The sequence below is a fragment of the Pleurodeles waltl genome, chromosome 4_2, assembly GCF_031143425.1.
Source record: "Pleurodeles waltl isolate 20211129_DDA chromosome 4_2, aPleWal1.hap1.20221129, whole genome shotgun sequence".
Taxonomy (NCBI): domain Eukaryota; kingdom Metazoa; phylum Chordata; class Amphibia; order Caudata; family Salamandridae; genus Pleurodeles; species Pleurodeles waltl.
Window position 1 is genome coordinate 96,295,786 of NC_090443.1, and position 15,134 is coordinate 96,310,919.

The following is a 15,134-nucleotide window of genomic DNA, read 5'->3' on the forward strand; positions in this document are numbered from 1 at the left end:
TTCTTTCTTCCACAACCCGACACTTCCTATCTCTTAAGATCCCTCGTGCATGTTCTTTTCATCCCTGCTTTCTCCCTTCGTGCCTGATTTTCTATCCTTATTTTCGTCCTTCTTTCAACCTTCCCGGCCACTCTCCTCAATAGTCCTTTGGCTCAAAGTCCGATGCTGTAAAATAAACCGGGTCCCCAGAACTGCTCACCACCTGCCTAACTTAAGCACTGGACAGAGCGGGCATATTTTGGTCTTGCTGACGCTGGCACCCCTCTGCCTGAGCGTGCGGCGTTTGCCACGAGCTATTGTTCTCACTATCAGCCCTTAATACAAAACCACGGTCTGCGCCGTTTTGACGTTGAGCAGAGAGCAATCCACTTCGAGAAGGACAAAGGCCGCAAAGATGGCAGATTAGATGGGTCTGGGGTGTTTGAAGGGCTCACGGGCTTCATTTGAATACAATGAGCTCCCAGGCCTCTTTAAGTGTTAATTAATGTATCGCTCTGTATTCGGGCCAGGCTGGGAAGGCGTTCAGTCTGTGAGAATGCCCAGGCTATGTCAGCTAAAGAGTGGGACACACTAACACCCCCAGTCAGAAATCCAGCAGTGCCCACTGTGACTTGCCGTACGCACACCAGGGAATTGAGAGCGGGCGCTGACCATGCGGGGGTTCATGCGCCCGCAACAGAAACCTGTGCATATCATTAATGCTTCACACACTTTGCCTTCACAAGTTCTCAATTGCCCCGATTTACAAAGGTGAACCACTATTTTTTAGCTATCCGATTCGGTGATGGGGGCCACTTTTATTATGTTAACTAGAAATATTTTCTGTTCCAGTACGACCCTGCCACTGACCATGTATATGAAAGGGGGACAAGTGTAAAGTCATCCGTGGTGCATTTTAAGGTAACTATCTGGTTCTATAATGACATATTTTCTGCTGAATTGTAGTATTCTACAGCATAAAAATATGTAATATTAGGGAAAACAGCATTTTTGTCGGGGGTGGTGTTGGTGGAGGGAAGGGGTGTTGTTTGCCTTGTTTTTACAAATTACGTGTAATGACCCAGTCAGATTTATTTGCTCCATTTTTGGTACGTCGGGCATGGGCGGCAGTAGGGAACGTTATAGATGTATTGTATTACACCCATAACCCGCACTGTTGTCGATTTGTGGGGGCCAGGACGCACAGACCCCACTTCCCCCTCAGAATTCCATGATGCTTTGGGGAATACATGAAAGGCCCTATACTAAGAAAGGAGGAGGCCATCTGCAGGCCCTCCGAGAATAAACAATGTTGCCTTTAATGTCTCATTGTGTAGAAGTTGTTAATTGCTCCGTGCATCATTTCCTGTGTCTCCCTTCTCCCCCAAGCACTCTCCCAGCTGGCCCCTTTGAAGTGCAAACGCAGCAACACTTTGAACTGAAGCACACTGCTCTCCAGTGCACACACGAACTGTATACAAACAGAGAGAACCCCACAAACAGAATTCCGCCATACAGTGGGAAACATCAGAACAATTAAACCCACGCAAATCACTCACAGCGTCTGCTGACCAAAAACACACCGACACAGAAACAGGGGCAGTATACAAATAAAGAAGAAAAAAAATAGTCTCTAACAGAATGCTCACGAAAAAAAACGTATACAAACATACACAAAATCATTAACACTAACAGAAGGGAACACAAACAGAAAAGACAAAAACTAAATCCAAGCAGGGTGAAAAACAAACGCACACAAAGTGAACATAGCCTGTTTGTGTGCATGAACATGTAAAAGTAGAAACACATAGAGACACAATCACGCACACCTATCAACGGTGTACAGAGAATCACACATCATCCACATCGTCTATTCTTTCATTGCGCGAGAATATCTATCGTACACCACCTCCGGCACTGAGATAAACAAACATATCACCCAGACAAGCCAGTTCAGTCGTCGGAGCACTGTAAGTGGGCACCCTCAAATAACACAACGGAAAATCATCCACAGCACTGTAAGGCAGAACACCATAAGAATGTGCACAATACACAGCTCATCTCACACAACATTTGCAGTCATTTGTCAATGTATTTCTAATGGATACTTCATCCAACACAATTTTCACACGACACCCTTCAAAAGCGTCAGGGTGGATCGAGAAGCTTTTGCGGAAATTCCAGGTCACTCGACCAATATGTTTTTTTTGTTAAATAAAGTCCACCCACACACCAGTTCGAAGTCTAAAAAATGTATTAACAGAAGGAAATATATCTGTGAAGCACAGAGACGGCCGACGAGTGACTGCGTCCCAGATGATCATAAACTGCACTAGCAGGGGCAAGCCATAAATGCAGGGACAGCTCCTGTGTGGGCAAAGCGGTGGGGGGAGGGGCGGGGGGGGCTTTCAGGGAAAAAATATTACAAATAACAAATAATAAAAAAAATAAACTTTCTTGATTTGCCGCCTTTGCTGTGCCGCTCCTTGGTCCTCACTCACAACAGGCACAGGCTCTCAGCCTGCCCTGCAGCCAATCTTAATGCTGCTCTCATGCTGCTAGCTATAGTTATTGTATTGTATTGTATTGTAATTGTATTTATATAGCGCTTACTACCCCTGACGAGGCATCGAAGCGCTTTTCGGTGAGTAGCACGCTACTCTGGAACCCAACAAGAATTAGTGATGGATTAGTATCGGGAAATAATGAGTATAGTTTTAGTATTATTATGAGTTAATTTAAGCCGCAGATATGAGAGTTTGTTAGTTAGATTGACTGGAGTAATGGAGGGGTGGAGGAGGAAAGAAATCCAGAAGTGTTAATTGGGAGTATATCCTTAATTTACTCAACCCAAAGGCTTGGGATGAGTAAAGGGGGATGGAGGAGGGAAGAGTATGTGGAAAGGTTAGGGAGAGCATAGTAGCAGGGTGAGATAAATGTGGGAGAATTTAGTAGGGTTGTGTGGGAGGTCACAGTAGTATAGTGAGGATTGGTGAGTTAGAGGTGGAAGCGGAGGGAAGAGCTTAGGCAGAGTTATTTAGGAGATGAAAGTAGTAGAAAGGATTTGGGATGAGTCAGAGTGAGAATGGAGGATAGTTTGATAGAGACATGACATATGATGATGGGTAGATAAGTGTGATAGGATGAGAGCAGGAATTCATAGATATCTAGTAGAACAACCCACCCAGGAGCCATGCAATGACCCACGAACATGCCAAGCACAGAAACAACATATACACATACATATATATATATATATACATACACACACACTTGAAATACACACACATATGCACATACAATACATAATTAGAACCATGGGTAAAATATACTTAGTCAAACAGGATTAAAGAGTGTGTGTGTATTTTATTGTTATGACATAGTAGCGATACATATTTTCTAAATAAACTATACATAACTAGAAATATACACAATCAGAAAAAAATATTTATCAACATAGGCATATGTAGTTCATGGTTGTTTGAATATGGTGGTTATGAAGGAAAGAGCCAACTCTTGAGTAGTTTTCTGAAGACAAGAAAGTTATCTGTGGCTCTTATAGTTGGGGGTAATGAATTCTATAGTTTGGCTGCTTGAACGGAGAAGGATGTACCACCTATAGTCTTTTTTTTGTATGGTGGTGTTCTAAGGCGGGGTGCCAATCTTGAGCGGAGGTTTCTTTGTGGGATGTATTTGGTTATTTTGTTTCTGATAAAAAGTGGTCCTGTTCCATGTATAGCTTTGTGGGTGATACAAAGCAGCTTGAAAGTGCATCTTCTGGCAACGGGTAACCAGTGTAGTGCTCTCAAGGCAGGGGAGATGTGGGCTTGCAGCTTTACATGTAATAGTAGCCTGGCTGCGGAATCCATGGTAGAGGCCATTGTCATAATCCAGTTTGGATGGTACAAGCGAGATAGTAGCTTGAACCTTGTGTGGAAATCCGAGGTGGGGGAAGATGAGTCGTTAAGTCTTCAAGGTAATGAAGCTTGTTCGTGCTAATTTGTCCACTTGGGCATTCATAGTTAACTTGGAATCCATGGTGATTCCCAGGTTTTTAACTTCCTTGGATAATTGAGGCGGTGGCCCGAAATTGTCATGCCAGACGCACAGAGGGTCATAATTTTTCCAGTCACCACATATGAGTATTTCTGTTTTGGAGGTATTTAGTTTGAGATGGCTCCAGGTCATCCACTGATCAACGGCTCTGAGGCAACTGAAGATTTGTGAGTTTTCAATGTTTTTGGGGCATTCTAATTTAAGTAGTATTTGTGTGTCATCTGCATAGTTGTAGCATATGAGATGGAAATCATTGATCAGTTCTGGTAAAGATATCATGTAGATGTTGAAAAGCAAAGGTGAGATGATTGACCCTTGGGGGACCCCTGCTTTTGTGAGGTAGGGTTCGGACGAGAAGGGGGGCGAGTGGATGATATTTGATCTTTTTTGAAGATAGGAAGTAATCCAATCGAGAGCAATCCCTTGTATGCCGGCTTCGTGGAGCTTTGAATTAGGGTGTCATGGTCAACCGTATCAAAGGCAGCTGAGAGGTCCAAGAGAAGTAGTGCAGCAACTCCATTTCGGTCGACTGTGTTTTTAAGATCATCCCAGATTGCTATGAGTACCGATTCAGTGCTTCTTCCTGGGCGGAATCCAGTTTGGAAGTCTGAAAGTATAGAATTGTCTTCAATGAATTGTGACATCTGTGCGAATGCTGCTCTTTCTATCAATTTGCCCAGGAAAGGTCCATTTGTGATTGGTCTGTAGTTGTTGGGGTCTTGCGGGTCTAGGATTGTTTTCTTTAATAAAGGTCATATGTATGCCTTTTTCAGGTCTACAGGAAAAGTTCCTGAAGTTAAAGAGTTGTTGATGATTCTTCTTACAGGTGTGGCAGCAGAAGTAGATAGAAGAATGTTCTTGAAGATTTGTGGTGGGCAAGGGTCAGAAGGGCAACCAGAAGGTCTGCTTGCTTTAACCAAATCCATAAATTCACCCTGGGATATTTGTTTGAAGGACTGTAGAGGTTGGGTTGGTTTATTCTTAGAGGGTATTTTAGGAAAGGGGTTGGTGCTGATGTTTTTCTTCTGTTTTAAATAGGAGTCTAATGTGTCTGCCTTGGTTGTGTAGTGAGTTGCTAATTTGTTTGTGAAATCTTGAGTAGTGGGATGACTTCCTTCCATGCATGTAGGTTTTCAAAATTCATTAAGAATTTTATAAGATTCCTTGGTTGTAGATTGAGCATTTTGAATTCTGTCTGAGTAGTACCTTTTTTTTAGCTTTTTTGATTGATGATTTGTATATCCTGTTAAGTTTGTGTAGCTGCAGTTTGTCTTGACTGTTGTTTGTTTTGAGCCAGGTCCGCTGCAACTTTCTGATTTGTTGCTTTATCTTTTTAAGTTCTGTGTTTCTCCAAGGTGTTGGTATTCTTTTGTCGTGTTTAGTTTTTCTGAGTGGTATTAGGATATCAAAAGCTTCCTGTAGCCACTCATAAAGTTTTGGCACAGAATTAATTGTATCTAGATCTGTGTTGGCTGTTAGTTGTGTTTCTAAGTCATCCAAATTTAGTTTGCTCCATGGTCGATAGGTGTATGTATGTAAGTAGTTGTGGGGTGTGTTGATTTGTGGAGATGTATGTCGGAAAGTTATCAAATGGTGGTCTGACCAAGTGATTGGTGTGATGCTATGAATAGTAACTAGTTCAGGCTTAGCAAAAGTGACATCTAGGATGTGATCAGCGATGTTTGTGGGATTGTGTACAATCTGATGTAGGTTCAATGCGACTAGGCCAGTGGTGATGGCTTTTGGATGGGGCATATTGGGTTTGTCAAACCAAATGTTTAGATCCCCAAGAGTGCATAGGTTGGAGTATAGTGTAATAAGGTTTGAGACTGTGTCTAGAAAAGCATCTGGGAATGTGGAGTTGTTAGGTGGAGGTCTGTAAAGGAGGGAAAAGTTACAGGAGGAAGTTGGAGTAAGGTGGCATCTGGTAAGGAGGGCTTCACAACCTTGTATGCAGATGTTGTCTGTTTTACTGAGGTTCAATGCCTCTATGAATATAATAGCTAGTCCACCTCCTCTCTTGCCTATACGGTTTTGTGTGATGGTTTGATAGCCCGGAGGAACAGCTTTGTACAACACTGGGGCCATGTCATCTCCCAACCAGGATTCAGTTATGAATAGTAAGGCAGGTTGTGTGTCTGTGAGCAGGTCGTAGATGTGGTGCTTGTTTTTTGAGAGTGATCAAGCATTTATGAGCTGGCAGTTTAGAAAAGGTGTTTTAGTGGTATTGTTGTTTTGCTTAGGAGAAGGGTAAGCAGTATAATGTGAGCTTGAAGCAGGAGTGTTGCTAGTTGTGATAACCGTTTGAAGCTCACAATAGTCTGGCTTTTCAATATAGTGTTCCTCTTCCAGCAGGTTAAGGAGGCATTTTGTTGGGTCTGTGTGTGTGGGTGGTGGACTTGGTGGCTGAGAGAGCCATGAGGAGTGTACTGTTTTTTGTAGGGTAATTTTATTATGTAATAGACAAGGGGATGTGAGGTTGCTATGAGTGGCATGTTTTTTATTTTGTTTGCATTTGTTTAGTGTGGATGGAGTATGGGTTAGTGGTGGTGGAGGAGCATGTGGATCATGATGTAAGGCTCTAAATTGTGCAATGGAGGAGAGGCGAGTGTATGAAAGTTGCTGGGTTGGGGTGCTTGTGGTAGGTGTTTGTGAAGAGTGGGAAAGTAGGGGTGGAGATAGGATGGAATTTGTATTCTTTGTGTAGTCCTGAGGGTGGGTGTGGGTATGACGATAAGTGTAATGTAAGTTTGTGTTGCTTTGATGTGCTGATGTTTGTGGTCGGTATTGATTTTGTGGAAAAGTGAGAGGGGATATTGGTGTAGTTGTTTTTGGTGAGGGATTTGTACGTGAGTTAGTGCTGGTGAGTGGAATTTGAGTGTTAGATGGGGTGTTGATGTGTTTTGGAGATGAATGTACGAGGTGTGTAAGAGGTGATGGATGTGTGTCAGGGGAGTTAGTGTTAGTTGCGATGACTGGAAGAGGTAATATGTGTGGTGGAGTGAAATGTGGGGATTGTATGGTTGTGTGTAATTGGTGAAGAGAGGGGAAGAATGTTTGTAGATGGTGTGTTTGAAGGCAGGGTTTGGGCATTGTTATGATGACAGGTGGTCTGTGTGGAGCAAACAGCGGATAGTGTTGTTGGTTAGTATGAGCAGAGAGTGTGTATCTGGAAGGCTGAGACTAAGAGAAATGTATACTGTAGTTTTGTATTGTGTGGGTGATGGCAGGTTGTGTTAGTGGGAGTGGACAGAGTAGTGTTTGCTGTGAGAATGCAGGTGTTTGACTGTTGTAGTTGTGGGGGATATGTGTTGTATAAAGGGTATTGTGATGGGTGATGGGACAATGCAATTTGTCTGTGGTCAGTTTGTGATGCATGAGTTGGATGCCTTTGTAGAATATGTGTTTGCATGTTGAGGGATGTGTAGGGGCTGGAACCATTCCTGGTCAATTGAGAATTGGGCAGCATTTCTGGCCCTAGTCCCTACCTGTCCCGAACAGGCCCAAACAGGCAGCTGCCCTTGTCCTCTCCGCCCTTTGCCTCGTTGTCCATGCTGAGACGCCCTGAGTCCTAGCCTTTAATAGCTCTACTGGCCAATAAGAAGCTGGTCCTAACCCTAGCCAATCCAATTTCAAGCCCTGATTCAAACAACTAATGGGAGACCCAGCCCTAATCACCAATCATAGCCCTATTCCTGACCACCAATCACAGCCCCAGTCCTAAAACCAGCAGCCAATCAGAATCCCAGCCCTATCCACCAATCACAGCCCTAGAACCAACAGCCAATCAGATTCTCAGCCCTATCCACCAATCACAGCCCTAGAACCAACAGCCAATCAGAATCTCAGCCCTATCCACCAATCACAGCCCTAGAACCAACAGCCAATCAGATTCTCAGCCCTACCACCAATCACAGCCCTAGAACCAACAGCCAATCAGATTCCCATCCCTATCCACCAATCACAGCCCTAGAACCAACAGCCAATCAGATTCTCAGCCCTATCCACCAATCACAGCCCTAGAACCAACAGCCAATCAGATTCTCAGCCCTAGAACCAACAGCCAATCAGATTCCCAGCCCTATCCACCAATCATAACCCCAGACCTGGAGCCAGCAACCAATGAAAGACAATCTCCCAACAACCTATCACAACAACATATGCACCAACCAATAGGAACTTATATAAGGAGCAAGTCAACTGAAGTCCAGTCCCTGTGGTCAGGGGGAAAGGCAACTGCTGCTCTATCCAGAATCTCCTTGGATACAGACAGGCTGAATCCACACCTCCAAGCTAGCAGAGTCTACTTTCCAGGTACGGGAGAGATTGTTTAAGAAACAAACACTGGAATACTTCTGGGCGCGCACTCTGAAATCGGGCTTTTTTAAAGGCAAAAATACCGGGGAGCAGACAGTTTTTTAAGCAAAATTTGAATCACAGAAACAGATTAAAACAGTCTCCTAAAAACACTTGCTGAAACAAACATTTAAAAATCTCATTGTCAGAACCACATAACGTCATGGCTGGCAGAAATGGACCAGACTTCACAGATGGTGATATATGGTGGTTTCCAAGTTTATCACTTTTTTCCTTCTATCCATGGACTTTAGATATTTTTTTTATTCTTCCATGTCCCCTATGAAGTTGTCGGGGTTAAAACCATGGGCGTCAATTCATCAAAAAGCCAGGGGTAGCAGAAATGACATCACATACCCTTTAACCTTAATGACTTCGCAGGAAGTGACTTCATATGGCCCTTGATTCTGATTTTGTTTTCAAGGAACTTGTTATATGACCTTAACCATGATGACATAACAAACATCTATTTTAGATATCACCTATGTTGATATAAGCTTTGAAATTTCTGGGAAGTGAATTTTACCCTGTATTGTAGTGAGCAAGCAAAGCCAAAAAGCCAGACCTCTACTAACGGGTTATTTTCTCGCCCAAGATAATTGTTAAACAAGTGTGATAATGTAATGCATTTTCAAAAAATATAATTTTTGATACATTTGCTAAAACGTCATAGGCTCTGAAATCACACTCATTACATTTTTCAAATCTTTTCATGGTGTGCCAAGCCAATGAAAACTGCTGCTGTCTAGGAATAGACCCAATTTTTTTCAAAATGTGTGATGGATACCACCATATGTCCAAAATTTGCTCCACTGTGCCAGGGACAGCATTTTGTCATGGATGCATCATATTCCATGGTGCCCCCAATATTTCAGTGGAAGAATGTTTCCATTTATGCCATCTATAGATCATATATTGTCAAAAATTACCTTAGCATGCCATGATCAGCATTTGGCATGGCTGCCCTCCTCCCATATGTTAGGCTGACCTCATTTGCACCAAGAAATACCTCCAGTGTACTAGTACCAATATTACCTCTAGTATGCCGCTAACAGTATTTTACCATGGGTGCTCCTTATTCCAAGAATTACCTCCGATGTGCTGCCCATATTTTGTCAGAGGTATCTTTCAGGCTGCAAATTGCCCTAAGTATTCCAGGACCATTATTTTGCCACAGGCTGTTTCTATGAGACAAGAATTACCTTTACTAGGAATGGCCCTAAAGCAGATTTGCAAGCATAACACCATGCTCTCACACACAATTAAATTCACTCACTCACACACACTGTCTCTCACATAAATACACTCTCACCCACAATCATACATACAATATAGATTTAAATACATTTTTACTTACCTTAACTGCTATCAAAGGTCCATTCCAGGTAATTGTGCTCCATTTATTTATTACACTAATGGTGAATAATGCAATATTATTCACTATTAGTATGGTGAAAAATGCACAGAAAATAAGGAGTCCAGAGTCCCTCTTGTGTTCCTGGCACCTACTTTGCCACCTCTGAGGCCAGGGGTCACAAAGGCAGTGCCAGGGGTCGCAGAGGGCAAGCTAGGGGTCGCAGTTGCAACCCCTAAATGACGCATATGGGTAACACCCTGTCTGCACTGCCACATATAAAATCTGTGACATACCTATTTGGAGTGCGGGTTGAACGTAGGACTGGGAATGAGGCAGAGATGTGTAACCTGCGTGACAATAGCTGTCTGAGAGAGACATCACTCAAGAACATATATAATTGTGAATAGAAAGCTTACTCCCCACATAAGGCCACTGTCCCAGACCATGTACCAAAAAACACTACACCAGAAAAAACACAAGTGCTCATCCTCCTTTTTGTATTGTGATCAAAACAGTGAAAAGAATACAAAGATATCAAGAAAGAACAATCACAATCTTCTCTTCAGAGTATGTTCCACATTTGGAGACAGTGCAGACTCCACACACAAATTTTACCAGCAAGGGAGCATCTTTGGAGCACATAAACATTTTTCAGGATGCCATGATGGACATTTTCACTACACCCATATCCAGAAACCTCTATTGGGTCCTTGCCAGCTGCAGCTATCTGGCTCCTGTGGCTCTATCCAAATAATTTAGATGCTGGCGGCTTTGGCTCTAGACTCCTCATGCTCTCTCACCACACTGTAACTCCACCTGTGGCATCTGGGCTATCACCCATAGCTCTAACAAGACCAATCAAGTGATTCAGGTTGACTTTGGTGGCCATGGATATGGACTCAGTGCAATTGGCGTACTTCTCAGAGGTAGCCTCAAAGCCAGTTCGTTTATTTTTGTATTTTGTGCTCATATAGTAAATCTTATATTGAGTATGGCAAGAAAAAGCACAGCAGACTACTTAAGAAAGCAGAATTGCCTTCCAACAAAAATTATCTCAAGACCATAGGCACTCTAACTTTTTAAAAATAGATTTAGATCTCCTGTTAAAAATCAGTCACTGATCCCCTCTATTCAGTCTTTTGATGGGATAAGTGTTCTGTGAAAAAATGGTGTGGTTGTGAGACCTCACTGTATAATGCACTGCCACCCCTTCTAGGACCAGTCAGGCTTCGTTTGCCAAACCTTAGCACAACCCTGGCTAGCTGTGGCTTTGAGCAGTGAGGCTTCAACAAAGAAACATGAGTAAAGCATTTAAACTGCACCAAAACAATTGCGGATGAAAGAAACACAACTCTTAAGAAACCCAACACCAACAATTTGTATTTTAATGAATTTATGGACACCAAAACAAAAAAATCCACCAGGTGGATCCAGAGTTAAAGATTTTTAAAGAAACAGCAAATCACAACTTTTCACTTAATTGTGAACAAGCATTGGCAAATTCAACAAATTCAACACATAAATGTTTCAAGAAAACATTTGTCAGAATGGAATGCGGGTACTTAGAGTTAATTTGGGCAACAAACTCCAGCAAGGAGCCAGTCAGAGGGACCAACAAGGTCCAAAGAAACAGTTACCTATGCAAGGAAAGCAGTCTCCAGCCCAGTTCCAGTGTTAGCAGGCAGATGCTGATAGCTTCAATGGAGTGGTCCTGATGCAAGGGATACAGGATGCTGAAGATGTTCAGGATACCCAAGATGCTTTGCAGTCAATGAGGGTCTTCCTGGGTCTACTCCTCAGTCCACGGTCTTGTTGAGGTGAATTTGTCCACAGGGTTTCGACTAGGGGTGGACAGAACTCGCAGAATTTTCCTCAAAGAATTCTGTGGAGTTACATCAAAAACTCAGTGAGATTCCACGGAGCTCTGCCAATGGGAGAAAATATGCATGTTGTGCTGCTTGCACTGTGATTTAGTGCCAGTAACAAGTTCTGAGCTGAAAAATAGGCACGAGCACACCACATGGTGTGCCAGGGGTCACATCTATTCAAGTTTATTTTGCTACAGTTCCAGTAGATTTTCTACGCGAGAGGCAGCCTTCTGACCGTGAACTGTCACATCTGCCTGCGACCGCCCATGTTAGAAAAATTTAAACGGGTGTCCTCCTAGCAACTAGAAATCACGCTAGGAGATGCTCGCGCTTGCTAATGTACCGATCTTGAACTACACCTTAGAAAAAACTCCACCAAACAATGATTGGTGGAATTGGGTCAGAACTCCATGTTACAAAATTCTGTCAATTGTGCGGGGGGGGGGGGAGAACAGAAAATTCTGCCCACCTCCAGTTTCAACATCCCTCAAAGTCCTCTCAGGTTCAGCAAAACACTAGTCTACAGTGGAATACTGGTTGCCCAGCACAGTGAAGTCAGTGTTTTTCTTCTTTTGGCGCTAACTCTCCTTCTGAGGAACCAAACTGGCCTATGATGACTCCACCGGGTCCGTAAAAACTTGGATGAATCTTTTGAGTGTCGGGTCCCGGTCTCTTAGGCTGCACTGGGGTGAGGAGCAATGATCCAGTGTCCTCTGTTACAAACTTATTAGGCAGGCTACTTCAGTTTTTGTGGCCATGTGCTGCGAACAGGAAGTCAGCCCACTGACTCTTGGAATCTCGCCTTCTGTCTCGGGCCTGAGATCATCTTATCCTCGAGCAGGAAACAGCAGGCACAGTCCTTTTTCCACTAGCCCAAGAAGCAGCAGATGCAGTCTAATTTTGGGGCAATCTCTCTTTATCAGGTCCTGGATCAGCAGAGCAGTCCTTCTTCGGTCCTTTTCTCCAGTCCAAGTGAGATCTGAGCTCTGGGTGCCAGGGGTGCCCCTTTTCTGCTCAGAAAGTGGCCTCAGGTGAGTTGCTGTCACTAGCCAATGGGGTACTAGGTTCCTTGTCACTGGATGGCAACTTCCTGTGAAGTGTGACATCTAGCTATCTCAGAGTGCTCTACCTTGCCCACTCCCAAGATGTGGGGTCCCATCTTTTGGTGTGTGGACATTGTTAGCCCACCTTAGGGGTGACACCCATGGAAAAAAACAGTTTGGCTAGTGTTTCCCCCCTCTTTGCCCCAACGCTAACCTGTCTACCCAAACAAAAGAGCAGCCCATCCTGAGAGTGTTCAACATTTGCCCTTCTTAGGCTTCCCCTTTAAAGCTCACCTTTTGGGCTAACTCCCAGGGTGGCTTCCTTCCAGAAGGAGGTAACACCTCCTCCAATGGCAGGTCTCTATTTTTACCTGTTCTGGAAGCTGTTTACATGTCTCCCCAGGCTGGCAAACAGCTGTCTTGTGGCCAGCGTCTTCAGATGGCTACTGATAAACTTGGGCAACAGAGTGCCAACTTTCTAAAAGTTGCATGTGTCAACAAGTTACATTAATTTCGGCTTGGGCATCTAGTCGGGATTAATGTAATGAGTTGTTCCATACCTCAAAGTACCAACTTTTGTAGTTCCTTTCAGAAGTTAGCTCAGCTGAGTTGTCAACGCGTAAATCTGTACTTGCCAATATGGCTACCAGTCCCTTTCACACTAAAAATGACAAATGTGCTTTTTTACTGTCAAAACATGTTCAACTTTTCATTATCCTGCACCCTGCCTTCAGAGTCAACAGGCCTGCTTTAGGGGTATCTTACATATATTAATAAATTAAAAACGGGCTTAAAATGAGAAGGTTGACTTAGCAGTTTTACACTGCTCTACCAGTCTGCAGTGGCAGGATGGAAGTCATGTTTCACTTGTCCCTCTCAGGGTAGCACAACCAGTGCAGCAGTCCTTGAGGGGATACTCTAACTTACAGGCCCTGGGTACCTTGGTACCATATACTAGAGGCGTAGAAGTTAGGTAGCTTCTACCAATTCGGTTATGGTCAATCAAGTATACATGTTTAACGGTTAGGGCACTAGCACTGAGGTCTACTTAGCAGGCCTCATTGCAATCTTTGAGTTGAAAACCAGTGGCATCAGTACAAAACATTTGGGGTGACCATACAGTAAGAGGCATTTCCTTACTTGCTCTACAATACCTCTCCTAAGGTCACTTTAGTAATAAAGGCATCAGTTTTGAGATGGTAGGCCAACTGGGAAACAGTTGGATTAATGGACTCTAAAGTCTGGCAAAGAAGGACTCCCGCATCAACTTCTTGGAACAACGGCCTAATGTACTATTAGTCCATTTACAAATTAGTCACAAATTGCACAGTGATTATTTGTGAATGGAATAGTATTTTACCAACCGGCCTATGTACTAATAAGTCAGTTCACAAAATACTGAATCGTGGGGGGTTGCAGAACTATCTGCCTAAGTAATAGTAATTAGGCAGGTCACATTTTGTGAGCGCTTGTGATTGGCTACAATCACAGAGATAGTGGCCTGAAATAGACGGGAGACCATCATCCTTTGATTGCATTCGAAACAGAAAACTTGTTTTTAAAAGCAGCTCATCTTGCTTAAAGGAACTGCTTAAAAAAGTTTTCTCTTTTTGAAAACTTTAGGGAGAAAAGGCAATGGCCATCCGGACCACTACCTTCTCTCCCCGAGGCTGCTGACATGATTCCCGAGGAGAAGGAGTCCTAAGGAGACCTCGTGCCCTTTACAAATCAATTAGCACCCCAACCTGGTGGTCAGTACCTTATCAATGCTTTGCAACCACAATTGTGGTTTCAACCAATAATACAAATCTGAAATAGAGGGGAATATCCCTTGCCCACCCCTTCTTGTAGTACAATTGCCTTTTCTGCATAATCCCTCCATATGTTTTGCCTTTTTCTGGACCCCATATGTTGCTGGTGTTAGACGTCTGTGCACTGTAAACTTGCTAACCAGTAGCAAAGTGCATGTCCTCCACCTTTAAACATCTTTGAATTGGTGTATTCATTATTATTATGTTTAACTAATCTATAAGTCCCTATTATATGGTACAAAATGTACCCATGACAACACCTATTTAGCCATCCACTATGGTGAGAGTGTGAGCATGGCTTTAGGCCTACCATTGTAGCCTGACTGTGACAGTTTACAAACTGCAATTTGACCTGTCGAAATGAACCCTTTTAACAAATCAATACCTCCCTTTTAAATATTAATATCACCCCTATGCAGAGCTTGTAGTCCGTAAACCAGGGTGCATGGTATTTAAAAGTAGGACAGTATAAATGTAATGTTAACATGTCCTTACAGCAGTTATCTTCAAACTGTGGGATGTGCCCCCTTGGATCTATGGCTTTTTCCCTTGGTGGCAAGAATGCCTCTGCAAAGACTCACAAATGGAGATGGCCTGGAGTGTGTTTATGTGTACAAGCAGCATTTGAACTTCATAAAAAGCAATGGAACCGTGAGACTATGTA